This window comes from Paroedura picta, chromosome 7 (assembly GCF_049243985.1).
Source record: "Paroedura picta isolate Pp20150507F chromosome 7, Ppicta_v3.0, whole genome shotgun sequence".
Taxonomy (NCBI): domain Eukaryota; kingdom Metazoa; phylum Chordata; class Lepidosauria; order Squamata; family Gekkonidae; genus Paroedura; species Paroedura picta.
Genome location: NC_135375.1, coordinates 99,873,683 through 99,894,815, shown reverse-complemented (window position 1 = coordinate 99,894,815; position 21,133 = coordinate 99,873,683). Strand labels below are relative to the sequence as shown.

Genomic DNA, 21,133 nt, shown 5'->3' with positions numbered 1-21,133 from the left:
ATGGATCTTCACGCCATTGGTCAGTTTCGGTTTAATGTCTGTGAATGAACACTGGCATAGTTTTATGGTTGGGGGTCACCACAACATGAGGAATGGTATTAAAGGGTTGCGGCATTAGGAAGGTTGAGAACCACTGTTTTAGCTGGAGAAGCCGAGGATTGAACCTGCAACTTTCCACCGGCTAAGTGCATGCTCTACCAAAGAGCCGCAGTTCCTTCAACGTAAAATCGCGTGCAGGATTGTAGCCTAAAACAAGGAGCAAAATCGCATGGTAGGGGAAACTGTGTTACTTAAAGCAGGTGTGGTAATTTACAGTGTGCAGAGTACAGTGTATGAGTTACATCCTTCTAAATCCACTGCTATTAATGGGCTTAGAGCATTGTAACTCTGGGATTGCATTGTCAGGTGTAAGACCTGTCGCTTACACCATATGCACGCTTTAACTCTGCAAGATGACCTCTTTGAAGTAGCAACACTTCTCACAAGGACCAGAGTTGCAGTGTCAACGAATGGCAGAGTGTAAACATAAAGCTTGCTGGAGCCTCTTGGCTCAAGTTTGCATTTGTCAGGATGTTTGAGAACAATGGCAGTGCCTGGCTGTTAACCTATTCCTACAGGCATCCTTCCATTCCTTTCAAACTTCTAGCAGGCAAGGAGCCAACTTGTTGGAAGAACAATGCCGGGACCTGTTTAGGCACAGTGATGTTTAAGGAAGGCTATTTTGCAGTGTGGAAAAGGTGTCTGTTTGTCCAAACAGTTTGATGAGATAAATGTTTTCAGTTACTTAAATGGGACAAACCACATATTTTAGAAGCAAGTAAATAATACCGGAGCTTAATTCCGAGAAAGCCCCAGCAATCAAAGGCTCCCCTTCCCTTTTACGGGAGATTAAAGAGGATGGCTGAGATTGACAGCCCGCAGACACCGTGATATTACTTTTACAAGGCTCAGGAACGGGGAATGAGGCACCCTTTTGTCAGTGTATTCATGCACAACCGGTTTGTCATGTAGCTATAAACGTCTTGCCAGCGAGATTATTTCAACAGCACATAAGGTTAGGATTTCAGCATTGGGACCAATGAAAAGTTGCACCATTTTTCACTTTCTATAACATATAAAGGAATAAAGGTATATAAATATAAAGATAAATAAATAAATATTGTTTATTCTCTGTAGAACAGCATGGGGCCCCAAATCATCATCATCTCATCATATGCAACCAAAGATTAAGAAGAAGAGCTGTTTTTTGTATCCTGCTTTTTACTACCTGACGGAGTCTCAAGTGGCTCACAATCACCTTCCCTCTCCTCTCTCCCTTCTCTCCCCTTTCCTCTCTCAGCCCCACCTGAAGTCTCCTGAGAGCTCTAAGAGAACTGGATACTAGTCCAAGGTCACCCAGCTGGCAGCACATGGAAGAGGAGCGGGGAACCAAAGCTCGTTCTCCAGATTAGAGGCCATCACTGTTAGCCATCACAACAAGCTGTCTCTCGAGACGCCCCCAACACACATTTTTTTAAAAAACCCTCTGCAAACATAATCTAAATGTCCATGTCAAGAAAGAAATGAGGACGGGGAAATGAAACCATGGGCTTCGCCGAAGACCTAGTTTATGTCTATGGGAGAATGAGGTGACAGAAGAGTCCATTTCACTTCTGAATAGGGACAGTGGAAACCAGCCCCCAGGAAACAGGAAACTGGTCGTGAATTTACTCCCCTTGTTGGTTGCCCTGTGATTGAGCCCCCCAAGAACAGCGTGTTTTCGGGCTGGAGTGCAGAGGGTGGACGAGATGAATTTGCTTCCAAATAAGCTCCTCCACTTGTGCAAGACAGGATATTCTCTTCCCACCATCCCTTTGTTTTGAAGTTAAACATGCTGGACATGCAAGGGGAGGGAGCCGAAACCTGAAGTACATGGGACGCTCACGTCATTTAGGAATATGCAAACAAAGACTTTCCCCAAAACACAAAACACAAAACAGGACAGTGGCTACCAGAGGTGGCTACTGGAGTGGTTTGGGTGGGCTTTCACAGCTGTTTCCCCCCACCCCACCCCACCCCAGCCTGGAAGAAGCCATGTGATCTTGGCTTTCTATTTTCCCAACTGCTGAGGAGGCTCAGGTCCTGTTTGACTCCCATTTTCCACTGTCCTTTTAATTCCCGCCCCCAGCATTTCCCTCCCCCCAACCAGGACATTCCTTTTTTTGAGCTTGAGCCAGGCGCAAGCTATAAAACTCACCAAATACCGAGCAGGGATTGTTTTGCCCACAATGGGAGACTTGGCTAAAACCATACTCAGTTCTTTTCTTTCTTTTTTTTTAAGATGGATCATTTGTCAGCACAGAATGGATGTTTTTTTTTTTTTTTGAGACAATGCTTTTGTGTTTCAATACAGCCTCATGTGCCAATTTCAGCCTGCAGTTCATTTCTCTGCGCTGTAGAAACGAAGGGCTGAAAGCCAATCAAGACACATGGTGTGCTCTTGTGGGCAGGATGACCTCGCTGGCTCGGTTTATTCCCCCCCCCCCAAAAAAAATTCAGCTGCAGAAGCTGTCTCAAAAGCAGAAGATGGGTGGATAGAAGGCAGAGAGGCTCTTAGCTTTTCGCCTTGCACCATTTTATGCTAAAACTAGCTTCAAAGCCCGTTCCTAAGAATGGGCCTTGAAAGGGTCCCCTCCCCTGGCCAGGCAGCTTAAGGTGGCCTTGGGCGGCAGCTCGCAGCCAGATAAGTGGGGCCCATTATAAGAGAGCAAAGCCCACCCTCAATGCTCCTCCTCCTGCTGCACTAGTGCCTCATGGGACGAGAGGGGGGGTGAAGTGACATTGCGTGACCTGGAAGTGATGTCACTGCTTCGAGCAACTTTGTAGGAATCCTCCCGACCTCTATGGTCTTTCTGTCACTCTGTGTGGTGATGTCACTTCCAGGTCTTCATGCCACAGAGATGCCAGTCCCCCCTTGAGAACTGGGGATCCCCCGGCATGACAACTCATCTCGCAACTAGACAGATCAGTTCCCCTGGAGAAAATGGCTGCTTCAGAGGGTGGGCTCCATAGTATGATACAACACTGAGACCTCGCCTTGGCCCAACCCCCACCCACTCCCAGCTCCACCCCCAGGGTCTCCAGGGATTTCCCAATTGTCACTGTTCTGCCCTGCAATGCATCCCCACAAGCTCCTTTTTATTTTTAAGCACAGACCCGAGTGAGGAGGCAGAGGTGGGAGGCACACAACAGACTTAAACTGCAGGTTGAAGAGTCGTTCCCTCCCACCGTGCTGTTGTAAACCGCAGGAAGGAGGATATGGGACTAAAATCAGAACCCTCCTTTGACTTGGGAACCCTCTTTCACATCCCTTAGAAACCCACCCAACACCCGGGCGTTCAGAACTGCCTTTCTGCCCTTCTACACATGTCCTGTCCCCAGCTGGAGAAAGGTCAGGAACCCTTTGAGGTGGACTCTGTCAATGTAGCCATAGTTCTGTGAATGGGAATGGGGCTTGAGATATAAAGGCAGCATTTCTATCCCAAGACCCACTCCCATTCTCAGAACCTTGCAGCCCAGGGAGAAGGTGGACAGAAGGGGGATGGGATGAAAAGCCCTGTCGGGTTGAACAAGGGGTTGCCAAGCTCCAGGTGGAGCCTGGATATCTCCTGAGTTAGCACTCATATCTAGGCAACAGGGATAGCTTCTCCTAGAGAAAATGGTAGCTTTGGAGGGTGGGATATAGGGCAACGTGCCTCACTGAACTCCCAAAATCTCCAGGAATTTTCCAGCCTGGAGTTGGTAACCCTAGAACACATAAATGTTCTGGCTGGATGCCTTACTGATTGGCTTCACTGAACAGAAAAAGAGCAAGAGCAAGGGAGAAAGAAAGAAACAGGGAAAGACAGAGGAAGGAAGGAAGGAAGGAAGGAAGGAAGGAAGGAAGGAAGGAAGGAAGGAAGGAAGGAAGGAAAGGAAGGAAGGAAGGAAGGAAGGAAGGAAGGGAGAAGGAAAGAGAGAAAGGAAGAAAAATCTGGAAGGAAAGAAGGGAGCAAGACAGAAATAAAGAGAGGAAGGAAGGAAGGAAGGAAGGAAGAGTGAGAGAGGAAGAAAACAAGAAAGAAAGAAAGAGAGAGGAAGAAAAAGAGAAGAAGGAAGATGGGAGAGAGAGAGAGAAAGCAAGAAAACAAGCAAGCTAGCTAGCTGTTATAGAAACCTTCAGAGATGACTGTGTGTGTTACCCGTGCATACACACCAAACATTTCTTTTGGCAAACTCTGACTCAGGGATTGAAGCAGGAGGAGGCGTGTAGGAAGTACAGAACAACTTGTAACTTCGGTTCCTGACTGTGTGTTCCACTGTGTAGGGGTAAATCCCAGAGCTTTCCTGTGAGAGGTAGGATGACCTGAATAAAGTTCTGGCCTGTTTTACAGCAGGGCCTTCAGCCTCAAAGAAAATGCCCACTTGTATGAGGACCGGGCAATAAAACCCTCTTGTTACGAAGCAGGAAATGAACCAACCCCTTGTGGGATCCAGTCCGACAATAGGGATAATATCGCATCCCTCTTCAGTATGTTTGCCAGCCCCACCCCACACCCCCGGCCACTAATGGGGGGATGGAGATGGTGGACACAGTTGCAGCTCCAGGTTGGGAAACTCCTGGAGATTTGGGGATGGAGCCTGGGGAGAGCAGGGGCCTCAGTAGGTTGCAATGCCAGGGAGTCCACCTTCCAAAGCAGGAATTCCTAACCAGGGGTCTACAGACCCCAGGGGCTCCATGAGAGCTACAGAGGGGGATCTGCGGCCTTTCCCCTCCTGCTTTATTGACCTCAGCCACAAGCTAGGGAACTGGCCACTTCCTTTGCTCCCCCTCTTGGGCATGAGTTCTCTTATGGTTTCTGTGCCTGGGAGAGGGGCAGAGATTGCATGCTTAATCCAGGCTTAACCCTTTGAGGTGGACTCTCTTCCTGTCTCTCGCCGCAGTCCTTGGGACTGCCTATTAACCTGGGCAGTGATGTCACTGCAGGGGGCATGGCCATCTGACATCACTTCCGCGGCTCCTCCATGGTCAAAAGTTTGGAAAAGGCTGTTCCGAAGCATTCATATTCTCCAGGGGGATTGATCTCTGTAGTCTAGAGATGAGTTGTAATTCTGGGAGATCCCCCAGGTCCCACCTAGAGGCTGGCATCCCTACATTTGGCTGGGCCGCAGAGAAGGCATTTTCTCTTTTGTATTTTCTCTTTTGGGCCTCAGATTTCTGGATTTGGTTAGACTTCACAGGAGGCCTTTTAAAAAACCAAACAGAAAGAAAACCTCCTCTGGGAAGAGGACGGTTGAAATAATCTCACTCTTTTTCAAGCCACGGTGAAATGACAACTTCTTATTTTTGGAATTTCCAGGCATGAGGCGATCGATGGGGCTTAAATTACAATAAGATCGGCACAGGGCCTCGGGCACACGGCTATCTGTCAGCATCGCTTGTCAAGTTAAAAAACAGCTATCACTGAGATCTGTGATAAGGAAATGTTCTTACTTGCCATGAGGGACAGGTTGAGCTGGAAAGCAAGCTGGAGATGCAGCAATAGTCGGATGAGAGATGATGGGCGTTCTCTCGCGTCTAAGAAAAGAGAGGCAAAAAGCAGTTCCCATTAGCATTTAGGGGCATGAAAAAGAAAAGTGCAAAGCAACTGGGGGTGAAGTGACCAGCACACTGATTCTTACTGCAGGGGCATGGTGCATGCTGCAGGGTCTCGGGAAAAATTCTCTGTTATAGGTTCAAAATGCCAGAAGGATGTTATAATGGGAAGACCTCATGAGAGAGAGGGTAACTAGGCCAAGATCGCCCAGCAAATTTCAGGGCAGAGTGGAGATTTGACCTCAAGGTTTCCTGGATCCTCAAACTGTAATGAGGATTTTAAAAAATTCAACTTTGAAATCTATACTGACAGGTCGGGATAAAAAAACCCTGCATTCATGGGTTCATAGTCTCCCGTGCACTGAAGAACATCTAACTCTTCATTCATTGTTAAATTGAATAACTGTTTGTTATAGCCTAGGATAGAGCCTCTTGTGGTGCAGAGTGGTAAGGCAGCAGACATGCAGCCTGAAAGCTCTGCCCATGAAGCTGGGAGTTCAGTCTCAGCAGCCGGCTCAAGGTTGACTCAGCCTTCCATCCTTCCGAGGTCGGTAAAATGAGTACCTGGCTTGCTGGGGGGTAAACGGTAATGACTGGGGAAGGCACTGGCAAACCACCCCGTATTGAGTCTGCCATGAAAACGCTGGAGGGCATCACCTTTACTCGGTGCTTGCACAGGGGATACCTTTACCTTTATAGCCTAGGATAGGTTATTTTTTTCAGCTGAGTATCTAACTCTGACAGGCTATCCCTCTGTACCAGGCTTTCTCAACCAGGGTTTCGTGAAAACCTGGGTTTTCTTGACTACCCTGGAAGGGTTTTCCAAATTGGTGGAAGTTAATTAATGTTTAATATATTTTTAAAAAAACTGTTAAACATTTATCTGGTAATAAGACCATATATGGTTATGTCGACCGACACAACCCTCCTAAAATGGCCAATGATGGGCCTGGAAGGGGTGGGAAGGGGAGAGGCATGTCCACAGTGATGCTCCCCAACCATATTCTGCACGATTGCCCCACTTCTGGGGCTTCTCAAAGCCTGAAGAATGTTTCAAGGGTTTCTCAACAGTAAGAAAGTTGAGAAAGGCTGACAATCGAGACCTGCAGGGCACTACTTTTAGAAGTTACAGAAGAGAACTATATAAACTACTTTGCATCCCCTTCAGGGGGAAAGGCTGAATATAAATGGAGGAAATAAATAAAATAGTCAATAAATAACTGCTTAGAGCAGTAGATCTTCAGTAAGACCGTTTATGCACTGGGAATTTCACTGCCCCAGCTCCCGTACAGGGGCACAAATTAGGGGTGGATGAGGTGCACTGGGCCAAATGCTCACTCATGTGGGTGCAAGAAGAGGTGGGGCAACCTGCCCTGACTAAAACTCCAGCTTGCAGCCCAGCATGAAACCTCCTAGGAGAGCGAGTGGAAAGCTTTGTCTCCTTCCTTGGTTTCACTGACAGCAAGAAACAGCCCAACAGTATTGTTCTCTCCCCGCCGATGTTTTAGGGAGATGTTAATATCTGCCTGGTGGTCAGCCAACCATGCTGGGCTTGGAAGATCATCGCTGGGGATCACATGATGGTGGCTCAAAGCCAGGGCTAAAAGTAACTGAGCGAGATCAAGATCAAAATTGCTCTCGGCCCTGTCCGGAAAGGTTCTCACCCAGCCCTCTGGTTATGAACAACCTCTGGGGTCTTTTTGATGGTGGGTCTTCTGCTCTTCTTTAGACAATCATGAGGAATAAAATTAAACTTGAGAGAGAAATGTGGAGTCATTAGAGATTTGTGAACTGCCCCATCCCAAATCCTGTCCAGCCCTGGCTCTACCCTAAAATCTCTTATTTCCCAGCCCAGAGCTGGCAGTCCTGCCACAGTGGCTTGATCGACTATAAGCCAACTTCATATGTTGACCTTTCTAACATAGAAGCATATAATTGGGACCACCAGAGTCATCTAGTCCAGCCCCCAGCAGAATGCAGGAAATTCACAACTACCTGACGACCCACAGTGCCCCCAATTCCATGTCCAGGTGATGCCCGCCCCAAAAAAAAACATAATACCTGGTCTGGAGGAAATTCACTTTCTGACATGATAAATGCTTGAGTCTTCAGCCCTTTCCACCCCCTAGTTTCTCTGTTCATGTTTTAAAAACATGGGAATACAGAAAAAGCAATCCTCAAATTGGCCTAGAAGTTGTATTTTTCCTGCCTACCGATTCCAAGATTTCATTGGGCATCTATGCAACGGCTGGCTGGCTTCAAATCCACAGCCGGATTCCAGAGTCATTTCTATGACTGAGATCTTGCTCCCTCTGGCTTCCTCAGGCAGGCCGGGAAGCATTTGTCAGTCAGCCCCCTGGTTGTTCTGCTCCTCAGAGTCATCCGAGGTCACCAAACTGCAAATGTTGCCATGTGTTGCACTGCAAAGGCCAGGGGAGCAATCTTGGGTCACGGTGCTCCTCTGGGAGAAACCTGCATGGTTTTTGTTTCCCATCAGCTGCTCTTGGCCGCCGAGCCGGTTCCTTGTTTGCAAGGAAGATGTAAACTGGGGGGGGGGGGGGGATATCTCCCTCTTGCTGTGAACGTGGCTGCTGGTACGCTTCCTGCTTCTCTTCGTTCTTGTAAACAGAACATGACTTTTCCTTCCTTGATTATTATCTTGGCCGCTTTCAAAAAAATAATTAATAGAGGCTTGTCCAGTTAATCTCCTGCTTGACTGAGAACTCCAATCCATAAAAAATGTGACGTGGAGACCGTTTTAAAACAAAACAGAAACAATTTCCCTTATGGAGAAGGACTGAACCTGTAGCACGGGTGGCCAAACGGGTGGTGTAGTCCATGGACTACAATTCCCATGCACCCCTGCCAGTTCACATAAATCACCCAAAGCAGACATTTTCAAAACTGTTGAAAATAGTTCCCAAACCTCCCAGTTCTGCCCTGTTACCTCTTCTGCCTGCCAACTAGTCTCTCTGTCACTGATCAGAAAGAGCAAAGCAATTATTCTCATCCTGCAGGCACGTCACTGGGTGCCCATCAGTTACCAGGCTTTGCAGGGCCTCATGGGAATCGTAGTCCATGGTCATCTGGAGAGCCACCGTTTGGCCACCCCGGGTTTAAGCTATCACATACAAAGACCTTGTTTCAGCCAGGGTGGTGTTGTGGAGAACAGTGTCAGATTAGCATCTGGGAGACCCGGGTTCCAATCCACCCTTGTGCCCTGGAAGCTCGCTGAGTGACCTTGAGCCGGTCACACTCTCTCAGCCCAACCTACCCCACAGGGCCGTTTTGAAAATATAACGGAGAAGGGCAGAATGACATAAGCTGCCTTTGGTCCCCTTTGGGGAGAAATGAAGGGATGCAAATGAAGTAAATAAACAAATAAGTTCAGGAGGTTTCTCACGGTGGAGTGTAGAAGGCACGGTGGAGTGTAGAAGGAGCTCCCCTTCATCATTGGAACCCATTATGGCCATCGCATATTTGGAGCACTTCGCAGCAATGGTATCGCTTAGTCAGCAGAATTCAGGACAGCTTGGCCTCGACTCCATTGTGGCTCATGAAAGGCTCTCATTAGCCGGGATGTGAAAGCTTCCAGCTCAGGCACCCTGATTAAAAGGATCATTGTCGATTCAGCAAGCCACAGGCTGCCCCTGCTGTGGTCCTGGGAAAGGGACTTGGGTGGGTATCCTCTTCTTGCAGACGCTTGTGCTACAGCAAGGCTGGATCCCTCCTTTTAAAAAAATGAATCCGATCCCCACGCTGTTGTTCTTGGAACCCCAAGGGTCCAATCAGTAACATGAAAATACAATGTCGGTAAAGCAGTCCCGTACGTGACAGCAGCGGTCCGAGCAAGAGAGGAGACAGTCGGATCTGGGCTTTCCAAAGCCAGCCCTGCAAAGGTGGTTGATTCTGTCCTGAGACCAGCCATGCCCTAACACAGTCCACCAGGTTCTGTCCTGCCAAGCCTGCCAGGCACGGCTTATTGCTCACCTTCACTCTGCCCTGCTATCAATACCCAAAGTTGGCACTTAACACACAAGCTCCATAACGGTGTCTGAATGTTCATGTAAATTACTCAAAAACAGATGACTGGAACCACCTGGGGTCCTGGCTTTCCTTTGTTTGTTTTTAAGGTCAGGGCATCTTGTGCCCCAAGTGCTGGCTGTGAGCTCAAAGAATGATTCATCAATCTACCCAAACCCCTAAGATTCTCACTCACTTCAATGACTGTCAGTACACATTTAACCTGATCACTGGAAGTAATCTCAGGGCTCTCTCAGCCTCACCTACTTCACAGGGTGTCTGTTGTGGGGAGAGGAAAGGGGAGGCGATTGGAAGCCGCTTTGAGACTCCTTCGGGTAGAGAAAAGCGGCATATAAGAACCAACTCTTCTTCTTCTAATGCAGTGGAGCAAAAAATGGAAGATACGTTTCCAGGGTCAGATCTTGCTTCCCAGGATACAAAAGAGAGCAATAGAAAGGGTGGAGTGGCCAGAAGGGAGGAGTGCCCTGCGACCCACTCCCAGAGGCTTCACAACCCACTTTTGGACCCTGGCCCACTGGTGGTTGTGCAACACGGATGGAAATTATTTCTCAAAGATCAGCAGCATTCCACAAGCTTTCCTGTTAAGCAGGTTGCCCACCACTGCCTTTCTGTGGAAGATGAGGAAGGTTTTAAAAGGTGCTCCTGGAGTGGATTCAAATTATTCCACCCCCAAAGTCTCCAGGTATTTCCTGACCCAGAGCTGGCAAAGTCTAGAGGTCACCCAGAGCAGTGGTCCCCAACCTTTTTTCGGCTGGGGACCGGCAGGGCAACTGCCCCGCCCACACAGCGCACATGTGCACCCGCACAGCGCGCATGTGCAGCCGGGCCACGCATGCGCACATGCGCACTGCGCAGCCGAAATCGTGCATGCGCGGCACTTTCGCGCATGCGCGCATGCACGAAAGTGCCGCACATGCACGGTTTCGGCCGTGCAGCATGCATGTGATCGTGCGCGGCCCTGATTCCCTCTCCCCCCCTACAGTAAGAAGCTTCCAGGGCTGCAAGCTTGCGGCCTGGGATGTTTTTTACTGCAGGGGGGGTGGGGAGAGGGAACCGCGGCCCGGCACCAGGCTGCGGACCACAGGTTGGGGACCACTGACCCAGAGGATGTGCTTGACCTCCTTGCCTGCAAAACTTTACCCACCCATTTCCACCAGTCCTGCTTCTCCCTATACCCCTTCCGTTAAACTTACTTCCCACCGGCTTCATTCATTCCGTCCTATTCACTCCAAAAGAGATTCTTAATCAGTTTAAACTGTAATTGCTCCTTTTTCCCCCTCTGCAGCAACTGTTATTGTTCTTTAATTTTCATATCTTAATCACATTACACAACTATGAATGACAATTGCTTGTATGCACATGCTTGGCAGCTGAAGAAAAATGCCTTCAGCCTCACCTCTCTGTTCCTGGGGAAAGAGCTGCCGAAAAATACACTTCAGGGGAGTTGGAGATTCAATTAAGAAAGCAACACAGAAGGTCCAGAAACTGGTTGAATACGACAGAAGCAAGGAAGATTTAAAATGGGGGGGGGGGCGCTGTAAGAACAGCTGTTAGATTAAATTAACAAACAGTGACATTTGCCATAAAGAGTAAAAGTAGGCTGAGCATATTTCCTTGATACAAAAAGAGAACATTGGGATGGCAAGAAAGGAATGGGGGTTATATAGTCTATATTCATGAAAGCAAAATGATTGTTAAACATTGTATAAACATTTTGAGCTTACCGTTATTCTTGAGCCTTCTCTCTCTCCGCAGCCCAGAAGAACTCAGATGCGGGAAAGCGATTTTAACTATATCTTGAATGATGAATAAACACTTCCTTAAAGCAGCCCCTAAAAGGAAATTATAAAACTGAATTTCTTTCCTGGTTATTGGCTCAATTTTATAATTTATAATATTGGGCCCAGTACATTACATACCTGCAAATAAATTAACAGTTTAAAGCCCCCTCTCTCTCTTGCTCTGCAGGGCAGAGGTACTGGGGGGGGGGGGAGTTTACCAACTGCCCACGCGCCATGACTTTTTGCATCCTAGGCCCAAATTCAGAGCCCTCTCAGCTTCATTTACCTCACAGGGTGTTTTCTGAGGAGAGAGGAGGTGTAGGCGATTCTAAGCCTCTCTGAGACACATGAGGCCTGCTGGGTGACCTTGGGCCAGCCACAGTTCCCTCAGGGCTTTCTCAGCCTCACCTCCCTCACAGGGTATCTGCTGAGGGGAGAGGAAGGGGAGGCGACTGTAAGCCACTTTGAGACACATGAGGCCTGCTGGGTGACCTGGGGCCAGTCACCGTTCTCTCAGAGCCCTCTCAGCCTCACCTACCTCACAGAGTATCTGCTGAGGGGAGAGGAAGGGTAGGTCATTCTAAGCCTCTCTGAGACACATGAGGCCTGCTGGGTGACCTGTTCTCTCACACAGTTCTCTCAGAGCCCTCTGAGCAGGGTGCTGTGTTGAGGGGGAAAGGAATGGTGGGTGATTGTAAGCCACTTTGAGACTCACTGAAGTAGAGAAAAGTGGGGCATAAAAACCAACTCTTCTCTTCCCCCAGATCGGACTCTAGCCATTTGCTCTATGCCGGGCTGTGTCTGAAGAGTCTTCAGAAACTTCCAGATGTCCAGAATGCAACTGTCAGGCTGTTGGTCTGCATTGTGGTCTGCACATATTTGGCCTATTTTGGAAGCACTGCACTGGCTTCCAATTGGCTTCCAGGTCAAATTCAAGATGCCGGTGTTAACCTTTACAGCCCTGAGGGTCTGGGACCATCATCGCTTAAGGACCTTCCCCCACCCCTGTTTCAGGTGGACTTCTGGTGGCACCTGGCTTTGGCTAGCTTGCTTAACTTAACCGGAGGGCTTTTTCAAGCATGGCCCCAACTTGGTGGAATGTGCCGTCTGAAGAGCTTTGTGCCCTGTGGGATCGATCTGTTTAAATTCCACATGCCAGCTCCCAGTTGGGAAATACCTGAAGATTTGGGGAATGGAGCCTGAGGAAGATAGAGGTTGGGGAGGGAGGGGACTTCTATAGCAGGGGTAGTCAACGTGTGGTCCTCCAGATGTCCGTGGACTACAATTCCCATGAGCCCCTGCTAGTGTTTGCTGGCAGGGCCTCATGGGAATTGTAGTTCATGGATATCTGGAGGACCACACGTTGACTACCCCTGTTCTATAGAGTATAATACCATAGAGTCTACCTTCGAAAGTGGCTATTTACTCAAGGGAAATTGACCTGTCGCCTGGAGATCAATTATAATTCCAGATCTCCAAGCTCCACCTGGAGGTTGGCAACTCTAGGCATAAATAAGAGTGGAAAACCTAAAACCTGCCCCGCAGTCCTCTGTAATGTGCTGGTGTTCCGTAGCAGGTTTTCCCTGACAGACCAGTCGGTGTGCGAAAATTGACCAGGAGACAGAATGATTAAAAATGTCCTATTTACAGCCTCTTGTCTCCCAGCTTTCTTTCCTGGTGGCAACAGGATCACAAATATCTACTTTTGTTTTTGTTCACTCCAATCAGTGTAGACTGCCTGGTTTTCTGATTATTATTATTATTATTTATTAGATTTATTGGCTGCCCCTCCCTAGGTCAGGCTTGGGGCAGCTAACATTAGTAAAATAGATATATAAAGTAGATAGAAAAACATTCAAGAGTAATTTTTAGAATTCTTAACCTGAAAAACCCATTTGAGTGCCCCGGATCTAACCGCTAGGTCAGGAAAATCCTGGCACAGATCTTATGAACAGATTTCAAGATGGGTAGGGAGGGGGAGGAGGGGTGCCTTTCTGACCTAGTGCTTAAGTGAAAAGCGTTGGCAGAGCTTAAATATGCAAAGAAGCACAGCATCAAGCTGCTTAAAAAGAAAAAAATAGTTTTATTTGAAAAAGAGAAACAACTTTGTAGAAAAAGAGGAGAGAAGAGAGACCTAACTAACTGCTCTAACTGCTGTCTGCAATCATTCTGTTCTGTTGGTGAAGCAAGCACAGAGGAAGTATACTCAAAGGAGCAGGAAATTCCCTACTGAGTTAATCGGGACACTGGAGGAGATCATTTGAAAACTATCCTGACATTCCTGAACTAACTATGCAAAATATACATCTCCGACACTGCCCCCTGCAGGACAGTCTTTATATTCTGCTCAGTCATGCACACTGCAGATCTGGTGCGACTTGGCATCCACACCCTCTGCAACAGTGGCTGTGATCCATCGACACAAAGAACATATCCTCATGTCCCGAGTGCCTGAGCATGAACTTTCCACAGCTGATAGGGGGTTGGAAAGAAAGAGGTGAGGCAGAGGCAAGTGGTTATTAACAGCAAGTGATATTACTTCATTCAAACAAACCTTTGATGTTTTGGAGCATGGTGGGCAAAATTTAATAATGATACACGTTATCTACTATATAGCTGAGCACATACACACAAGATCTGATTTTAAAAAAACAGCTGAAAGAAAAGAAGTAGCATCATGGATTTTCTATCAACAGTGGAACTCCCATATTCAGACACCATGTATCTGTAAGCGTCAGATGCTGTGAGACTAACAAGGGGGGTTGCTGTTGATTTGTGCCCTACCTTGTGAATTTCCCGAAAGCAACTGGCTGGCCATTGGTGGAAACATACTAAACCAGATAATCTGTTGTTCTAATCTATTTTGCCTGTTTTGTGTCTAGATTAGCAACATTGCAAAATTCACACTCAAGCATTCAGATCTTGAGAGCGGCAAATTTAGTGTTGGTTCACTATAATTTCCCCAGCTCAGTTCTTAATCTTTTCATTGTCCCTTCTTCCTATGCGCGCTGAGGTAGGAATGCCCATTAGCATCACTAGGTACGAACACCAGAAATCACTTACGGCCCAGAAACTTTAATAGCAGAGAAAACAAGAGAAAGCCCAAATCAGATCCTGACAATTGCCTAATTTAGGTCAGCTACACGTCTTTGTCTGCGAGGATAGAGAGGCCGATCCTGGCTTTATCTGGCTCCACCCTGAAAAGAGAAACCAGACCGTATTTGGACATTAGCCTTTCCCAGGCCTGGCTCTCCGGCATTTGTTTATGAATCCAGTCTGTTCATTGCACCCATGCAGGGAGAGTAATCTGTATTTTTAGCTGTTTCCTTGCAATTTGCAGCCTGCATCTTAGTTCATGACGGTCTCCTACATCCTTGTTATGGTAAGAACCGGGCCTGCAGCCGATGGAAGGGTCAGCTCACTGAAGGCAGCTGAGGCTGCCCCCTTTGAACTCAGCGGGGGTAACATGATCCTTGCCAAGCCCGGAGAGAGCACGTGGAGCCCACACAGGCTGTGCCAAGAAGTCGGGGGGCAAACTTGTGACGGCAGCTGGGTCGCAGCATGCCGGAGTCAAAGAGCCCAGAGGATCAGCGACAAACCAATTTTAGACTCCGGACTATCGGAGATTAGCATCGGCCTATCTGTTATTTAACAACATGGTTCGGCTACCGAGGGAACCAGATCCCTTTGCAAAGGGCTGCGCCTGATGCTGGGAGCAGCTCCTTTCACTGTATGAGGTGACCCACAGATAAAAGCCCTCCGAGTGGCAGCTGCTTGAACGCCTGGTCGTAATTGGAAACTTGATGTTGATCAGTTCACGTGGCAAGGCACGCTGGAAAGCCTACGGTGACCCAGTCGACATGTAATACATTATCTCCAGCCTCGCTCTCAATCCTCTCACCCCTTCCCTAGACCTCGGTTGCCAGAAACGGTCCCTTCCCTCATCTTATTCCCTTCCACCAACAATACAAACCCTACAGCTGCATCTGTAAGGGAACGCTCTCCCATTGTGCTCTCATGCCAGTGTGGTGTAGTGGGTAAAAGTGGCAGCTTCCAGTCTGGCGAACCGTGTTTGATTCCCTGCTCTTCCTTCCACATGCAGGCAGCTGGATTACTTTGGGCTTGTCACAGCCTTGACAGGGCTGTTCTCATGGAGCTGTCCTGCCAGAGCTCTCTTAACCTCACCTACTTCAAAGGGTGTTTGTTGTGGGGAGAGGAAAGGGGAGGCGATCGTAAGCCTCTTTGAGACTCCAAGATTGATTCAAGTGCAGGGCTGTGTTGGTCTGAAGTTTTACAACAAAATTTGAGTCCAACAGCCCCTTTAAGACCAGAAAAGATTTATTCAAGGAGTGAGCTTTCATGTGCAGGCACACGTCCATTGTCTGAGGAAGCATGCACATACACGAGAGCCCATGCCTTGAATAAATCTTTGTTGGTCGTAAAGGTGCTGTTGGAGTTGTGATATAAAAGCCAACTCCTCTTCTTCTTCATTGCCTCTGCAAAGGAGGTAACAGATGTCTAGACAGATTTGGGTGGGTGGCCACATTGGTCTGAAGCAGCTAAGTTGGACTCCAGGGGGCTCCATTCAGACCAGGTTTTCTCAACCAAGATTTCATGTATTATTATAAACTGAGTTATTTGTATTGTTCCTCTTTGATGTAAACCACCCTGAGCCTTCAGGGAGGGCAGTATATAAATATAATAAATAAATAAAATAAATGTCATCCCGGAGTTATTTAACAGCCCCGGAAGGGGGTCCTGAATGGGTGAGAGACAGTTTTTATAAATTTGTTAAACATTTATCAGGTGATGTGGACCTGCTCCTCCTTCCCAAAATGGCCAATGGTGGGCTTGGAGCGGGTGGGAAGGAGAGGGGTCCCAACTGGGTGTGGACTCCTCACGTTCTCTGCTGTCTTAAAAAGAAATCACTTGTAGGTTATCACTATATATATATATATATATATATAACATCTGAAATTCCAGACCTTCCTGACCAAACCTATTTTGAGGCTGATCAAAGCAGGCTTGGAGGGGGGAAATGCGGTGACACAGGACAACCCAGAAGCTTGCGGATTGTGCAACAATGTCATATGGAAATGTTAATAATGTTGAAATTTGGAAGGAACTAAACATCCGTGTGGAAGCAGCTGGTATCTTGACAGTCTCCTCAGACTTGCCGTGTCATATCTTTGTGCCGTTTAGGGAGGGGCTGTAGCTCAGGGGCAGAACATTGGATTGGCATTCAGGAGGCCCCAGGTTCAGTCCTTCAGTAAAATGGATCAGGTAGTAGGTGATGGGAAACCTGAGAGCCTGGAGAGCCACTGCCAGTCAGAGCAGATAATCCTGACCTTGACAGACCAAGGGTCCGATCCAGCATAGGGCAGCACTGTACTTGTGTGCATTGCTTCCCACCTGGGAGGGGCCATGGCTCAGTGGCAGAGCATCTGCTTGGCACACAGGAAGTCCCAGGGCCAATTGCCAGTTTAAAAGGGCCAGGCCATAGGTGACGTGAAAGATCTTTGCCCGAGAATGGAGAGCTGTTGCTAGTCAGTGCAGGCAACACTGACCTTCTTGGACCCCTGTTCTGATTCAGTCTACCTTCATTTGTCCTCTGCCATGACCTAAGCGATAGAGAGCCATCTCAGGGCAAAACAAGTTCTGCAGGGCCTGCAAAAGGGAGCTCCTCTGCCAGGCATTGGGTTGAGGTCGACCTGAACCACCACTTCCCATAGGCCCCCTGAGCCTCACTCCTACGACAACCACTGCAGATCCACCCAATCCACTGGGCCTTCAATACGAATTGTTTTAATGTTCTACCCATTGTCCTACCATTCTACAATTCTGTTTGTTGTTGTCACTATACTATCATTATAAACTGAGTTATCTCTATCGTTCCTATTTTATGTAAACCGCCTTAAGCCTTCGGGGAAGGTGGCATATAAATAATATAAATAGAATAAATAAATTCCTACCCCATATCCACACATGGCTGGATGTGCCTTTGCCTTATGCTACTCGTGATGGTTTTAAGGTTGCTTTAATCATTTTCGAGGATTGCTGAGTTGCGAGTTCGAAATTCCAAAATGAGGCCAATCCATTTTTACAAACATCTTGCCGTGGTAAAATAACTTCCGGCGGTCCCTCCGCAGCAAGATGAAAAACAAAAAGGGACCAGAAACCCAAACCGGAGAAAACAAGTCAGGAACCTGAAGGTTGAGCGACAAATCATATTAAAATACGAAGATTTATTACATCGCTTTCTTTGGGTTTAAACAGGATGATGCACACTCAGGATTGAAACTTGGCTTTGGACAGATGGGTGGGTCTTGATTACTTTGATTTTTAACTGTGAGCTCCATGTCTGGATTATGGATTGTTGGGAGCTTCACATTTTATGATTAGATCTCCAGCCAGGTCCTATTGCAAAATTATGTCATTAAAGGTAAAGGTAAAGGTATCCCCTGTGCAAGCACCGGGTCATGTCTGACCCTTGGGGTGACGCCCTCCAGCGTTTTCATGGCAGACTCAATACGGGGTGGTTTGCCAGTGCCTTCCCCAGTCATTACTGTTTACCCCCCAGCAAGCTGGGTACTCATTTTACCGACCTCGGAAGGATGGAAGGCTGAGTCAACCTTGAGCCGGCTGCTGGGATCGAACTCCCAACCTCATGGGCAGACAGCTTCAGACAGCATATCGCTGCCTTACCACCCTGCGCCACAAGAGGCTCATGTCATTATATGTGTGCATATATTTCATTTGACCACATGAAGACTCTCTGGGATGAAACGCATACTACATTTAGGCTACGGGACCCAACATGGTGTAGTGGTTAAGAGCAATGGCCTCTAATCTGGTGAGCTTTTGATTCTCCACTCCTCCACATGCCTTGGGCTAGTCCGTTGTGTTAGTGCTGTTCTCAAAACAGTTCTGTCATAACTCCCCCAGCCCCACCTGCTTCACAGGGTGTGTTGTGGGGAGAGGAAGGGAAGGTGATTGAAAGCCACTTTGAGAAAAGTGGAGTATAAAAACCAACTCTTCTTGTGCAACTATTGAGACTGCACGTGCAATACTACACAGACTTGGAGTCTTGTTTTAAATCTTCTTAATGTGCACTTAAGAGTAGATATTTGTACTAGAATATATTTTGTTGCTGAACATTTGGCTTCCTGACTGGTCCCTCCATGGCGGCCACAGTGTTTGCACCAGCTTCCTGAGTCAGTCCCCTAAGACTTACTCCAAGTAGGTCTGCAAAGTGCAAAGCCAGCTAAGGTCAGTCCTGGCCCAATTATTTCTCTGCCAAGGCAATGATCATGCCGTCTTGTGCATACCACAGCGGCAGCTGATTTTTTCAAGAGAGACACTTTAGGGGAAGGAAGGAAAGAACGTGGTTAGCCAAGCTCTCCCAGTCTTACCAGTAAACCCTATTGCCACAGCCATGACTTCCGCCGCACGCTGTTCTTGTAATCGGATGGTCAGCTGGTTCCTTTCCAGAGTACAGATCTGGCCTGGTGTGCTGAAAGGCAGAGGTGCGTGCAAATGCACTTCTCTTTGGCTCCAACAACGTTCAGAGCCTGCATTAGTGAACAGAATCCAGAGCCACGAGAGAGAGACAAAGCCTCTGTAGCAGTTCCCATGCCTTTTGAAGGGGCTGGCTGCCCTCCCAGTGCCCCGATGCCCACACGCCTCCCGGAACGAGCAGAAAAGGAGACATGCTAGAGCTCATTCAACCTGGCTGGCTGCTGGATGTCACCCTGATGAATGCGCCACAGAAATATTTACTTGGCAGCAGCAGTAATGAAGGGCGAAAGCAGCAGAGTTCGAGCTGGCGGACGCTTAATGACTTGGGGGCTTGAATAATTAAAGGGCCTTGCTTCCCTCGGAATGCTGGCAGAGCTTTGCGCAGGGAATCCAGTCCCTCAGACAACCTTGTGGCTGGTTTACCAGGGACTGTGGAGATACCTGCTAGGGACCTCCCACGCCATCCCTCTCAGGGGTCACGATCCAGTGAGTCAGTTGAAGCCATTACAGCCCCTATTACAGAGCAGTTCACACTGAAAAAGCAATTAGAAAGTCGGTCTCCACTTTCTTCAGCAGACAGGAGTAGGAGGTGAAAACTTCTACCCAGGACGCTTGTACGTATCTTTATCCTCATTGATTCCTGTTAGGAGTTGCTGTTTCATCTGATGGTGGTCGCTAAGGTGCCATTTCCCCCTAAATTACAAATTTTTGGATTAACTACACAAGTGACAGCCAGTTCGGTGTCATGGTCAAAGTGCCACATTGGGAGATTCTGGGAGACCCAGGTTCGAATCCCCCCGCTCAACCATGGAAGCTTGCTGGGTGACCTTGGGCCAGTCACGTGCTCTTGGCCTAAGCTGAGGAGGGTTGCTCTCAGGATTGTTGCAAAGGTAACCCAGAGACCATGTTATGCCGCTCTGGACTCCTGTTGGGTAAAAAGTCGGGGTAGAAAGCAAACAAATAAATACGTGATCCTAGCCAGCCAGGGACTGTGTTGTGAATGCAAGGTCTTGGCCAATCAGAGATCATGGACTGAAGTGCAGACACCATCCAAAGCCTGTTTGGCAGCTTTGCTTATGACTGTACTGTTAGCCAGTCTGGCTGGGGGAAACAATTGAAGTGAATTGAGAGGGGATAAGAGAAACAAGAAAAAAGGGCTAGTTTCTTATACCTTGCTTTTCACTACCCAAAGGAGTCTCAAAGCAGCTTACAAACACCTTCCCCTTCCTCTCCCCACAGCAGACACCCTGTGAGGCAGGTGAAGCTGAGAGAGCTCTAAAAGAACTGCTCCGTGAGAGCAGCCCTAAGAGAACTGTGATTGGCCCAAGGTCATGCAGCTGGCTGCATGTGCAGGAGTGGGGGATCAAACCTGGTTCTCCAGGTTAGAGGCCGCCGCTCTTAACCATGAGACTACGCAAGGGAAACAGGCAGAGACTAAAGGAGGTCTAGAAGTGGGAGGAGGATGGCGAATGTGGAAGAACACAGGGAAGAAAATCAGGAGAACAAGGCAAGCTGCCTGTCAGAGGACAGATAGATAAGGAGAAGAGCAGAGGCCTGGACGGGACCTGTGGAGGAAGGAGAAGAGGAGGCGGTGGCAGGGAAGCCAAAGGCTGGAAAAAGTGTGCAAGTGGGAGGGTGGAACTCACGGTTGAACCTCCCTGCTCTGCCAGACACGGCATCAGTAACTGGACACAGGACAACTCTTGGGAGTCTCGGTTTTCTATGAAGAAGAGGGTTAATAGGCCCCTCCCTACAGAAGGTTGGCAGCCACTTTTGTGGCCAAGGGGAGAAAGCAAACAAACCTCTTATTTGAGCTAGACTCCAGCAAAGTCTCTGCAAAGCCAAAGAGCAAACAGGGCAGGCGGTGTGCACAAAAGCCAGGCCTGGCAGCCCTCACCGTCTGCGTGTCAGGCAAACAGTAGGGAGAGAGATTCGCACAGAGGGACGGTCCAACCGGCTCAGCTGGTTGCTGCCTGGCAAACAGCAGAACTCGTACACTTCCCGTGACCAGATGGGGGCTATAAACATGCTTATAAAAAAGAGAGAGATCTAAAAACAAAAGTCCAAAATTGCAAGTAAAGTAAATTGCTGCTAGTAAATTCAATCCACAGTGCAGTCCTGAATCAAACCGTCTTTTAACTGCCTCCTCCAGATTGTAAGTGAGGGGGCCAGGGGC

At 48.1% G+C, this 21,133-nt stretch overlaps 1 long non-coding RNA gene across 1 annotated transcript; it reads right to left on the bottom strand.

Annotated features, from left to right (window-relative positions):
* Positions 1-1,244: 1,244 nt before the first annotated feature.
* Positions 1,245-20,632, bottom strand: LOC143841871 (uncharacterized). The gene is made up of 5 exons (XR_013232916.1): positions 20,604-20,632; positions 18,852-19,010; positions 11,383-11,490; positions 5,513-5,596; positions 1,245-1,902 (listed from the first exon to the last, which is right to left on the bottom strand). It is a non-coding gene; the product is annotated as an uncharacterized LOC143841871 (long non-coding RNA).
* Between the last annotated feature and the right edge of the window lie 501 nt (positions 20,633-21,133).